Genomic DNA, 3213 nt, shown 5'->3' with positions numbered 1-3213 from the left:
CTTAAGCCGCATCAAATACTCCAAAGATCTGGCTACTCAATTAAAATACTCGTACCATACATGATGTAAGGAGTTAAGAAAAAAAATTGACTTTTGGCCTTATCTTATTAGGTAAAATGCTCATGACTATGAGACATTTGCTACTTTTTTTTTGTTTACCAAACAGTTTTTAGGTTTTTTGTTATGTGGGATTTGACAAACGTGTGGATTCGGCTGTCATTTTGAACTCTGACTGCAACTTATTGTTAGTATACAATGTGCTTTTATGTTTCCCAATACAATACATGACATGCTATATGCATTTTTCGTTTTAGGTGATTGGATCTTGAATGATAAAAAATGATCCTTGATTATCTAGGTGTACTAACCACTGAGAATCTCCATTGAACTATTACATTATTTTCGTCAATTATGAAAGTTCGCAGAAACCTTCGGTGACGTATTTAGTTTAGTATTTTCTTTCACACAAAGTCACTGAGAAGAAGAAAAAGATTCGACTCATCAACTAATTGGCAATTACTCGGCTTGATGAAGCATTTAAAACCGGTTTTCTATAATTCACGTCTCTGTGCTCTTCGAAAGCAACTCAAACAACGAGAGCAAAAGGACGTGAAACTTTTTCAATTAATGTAAAATTCATTTTTTTACCTGGTTTTGTAGAGGGAGTTGGGGGTAGGAGGAGGGTTGTTTTGGAATAACTTTTCTTAATTAGGGCACATTCGAGACCGGTGGAAGCCTCCCCCCACCCCTTCCAGTAAAGCAGCCCCTATAAATAGTTCGCTTTGCTGTTTAATCCTAACAGATTAAGAGGCTATTGGCAGCGGTCAGATGGGGGGCCAATTCCTATCGCCTTCTGAATCCCTTCACAACTCCTATTGCTAATTTAGCAGCCCTCAACTAACCTATATTACTAATAATTATGATAATGATTTTAATATTAAATTCTTTAAAAATATGACGAGAAAGAGAAATTATTTTTAGGCTATTTTGTCTTTGGTACATTATAACTATAATCGCATTGTAGTATTAGTTAGTGTTACATTCTGACATTCCATTAATATATATTTTTTCTCTTTTCTGCTATTAATTATTATTAATAAAAAATAATTTTGTTTTTTTTTAAACACTCATTTTCGGTCATCATTCGTGAGATTTATTTAAACTAATGAAGTGGGTAAATATTTTGTTTAAAAAAGATACCGGTTGAATAACCAGTTTCTAGAGAGTCTAAAAAAAGGAAATGATTGTGGGCAGGCAGTTACATACATAACTGCTTACCAGTAAGTTCGACAGCATAACTGAGAACATGGGAGTTATTTCAGGATTAAAGCGTTCTACTCAATTAACTATAAATGAGAATTATCTGAATCTATTGTTTAATGAAGTACAATGGAGTTTGGAAGGTTAGTTATCTAATATCTAATGTTGGTCATGCGGGAGTTTCCAATGCTACCAAAATCTCCATGTTCATGTCTCTTCCTTTTTTTTAATTAAAAAATACTGATGTCTTGTACCATTCGTGTATGCAGAAAAATTACTATAAAAGAAAAAAAAAAATTGAATCACGAGAATCAAGGGCTCCTAAAGGGATAAATGGTTTCTAGTATGCTATTACTAACAAACATACGGGCGATGTCAGTCAGAGTTTGTTTTTTTAAATCCTCTAGCGGTCTTGATCTGTTCGTTTACGGAGTAACTCTCCTGATTTTCTTGAGTAGATCCGTGTGCCAGATCATTCGCTTATTTTGAAATTTTATAGAGTTTTTGTGCTGTGTATATATCATTACTTTGTGATCAGTGAAGTTTTAATCTATTTTTACATGTTTTATTAATTCTGCTATATGAACATAACTAATAAATGAATTATTAATTACAAAATAAATTGAGTGTTTATTTTTTAGTAAATTTAATTTATTAACTAGTTTTATTATTGAAACTAAATATTAGATTAATAATATAGTACATATTTTTATTTTTTAACTTTAGGTCAAGTAAGTCATATTAATGCCAAGAATTTTTATTTGCTTACCATATTATCTTTTATCTGATTCTACTGCGCAAGAAAAATATCCTACGGTGAAGACGTAGGCAAATTATAATCCATTTTACTTTAAGATTGAAATAAAGTCAGATTATTTTTCAAGAAAGTTTAGATTTTTTTTTAATGTTTGGTTACCATCAACGCTAATTAATTTACCTTTTTTATGTCTGATCGTTAATGATATTAACCAAATTGTTTACCAACAATTTGTCACACCCCCTGAGCTGTAATTCCTCAGTAAAACCATAAAAATATATTCAATTTTGTTATTTTATTTTTTTTTTTCACAAATTTAAGGAGCTAAGCGTGTATAAGTCACTTTTTTTCAATACTACTGAATTAAATTCGAATAAAATTTGTAATTTTCCATTTAATGGAAGAGAAGTATATAAATCATAAACCTTGAATTATAACAAGCTTAAGTTGGCAAAACGCATGAGGAAAGTATTAAAATATTAAAATTAACTCTTTAATTAAAAAAATGTAAAAATAAATTGTTAGAGTGGGAGTAATGTATTTCTTGAATTTTTAAGATGGATTTTTTTTTTAAATGATATAAAACTAGAAACAAATAATTGAAATACACAAGTTAATGGGAAATCACGGAATAATACGGTCTTTGAAATATCCATCCATTGCCAAAAGAATTCTTTGTAAAGAAACTTTTCTTAGAAAAGAAACTTCAGATGTAAAAGATCCCATCGAATTCAATTAGTACAAAACAAGATTTGGCTATACTTTTATGTGCTTATACATGGGATTTACCAATGATTAATTTTTTAAAATTATTTTTCAGGAACTTTTATCATATTTTTGTTAGTTTTATTACTATTTTTGGCTTATATAACTTTTATTAAATTAGAAATTAAAATACATGCATTAAATTAAATCTGTACTTCTACAACCCATGAAGGGTTAGGGGTGCAGTAATTTGTTAGGAAGTATTATTATTACATCAGTTGTGCAAGGAGGTGGTTTGGTCAGAATCACGCTCGACCGCCACATTTTTACCCAATTAAGGGAACCCATTTATGAGGCTGGGTGGACCCTGAAGGGCTCCCGAACCCACAGAGCTGACTCACAGCTTCAGGGAAATATAAAATAATTATCCGTCAATACCGAATTCGAACCCGGGTTTTCGGAGATTGTAGCAGCGTGCCTTACCAATGAGC

The sequence above is a fragment of the Halyomorpha halys genome, unplaced genomic scaffold (assembly GCF_000696795.3).
Source record: "Halyomorpha halys isolate HHAL.00 unplaced genomic scaffold, Hhal_1.1 Scaffold651.1, whole genome shotgun sequence".
Lineage (NCBI taxonomy): Eukaryota > Metazoa > Arthropoda > Insecta > Hemiptera > Pentatomidae > Halyomorpha > Halyomorpha halys.
The sequence above is the reverse complement of the archived record's forward strand: the minus strand, read 5'-3'. Positions refer to the sequence as shown.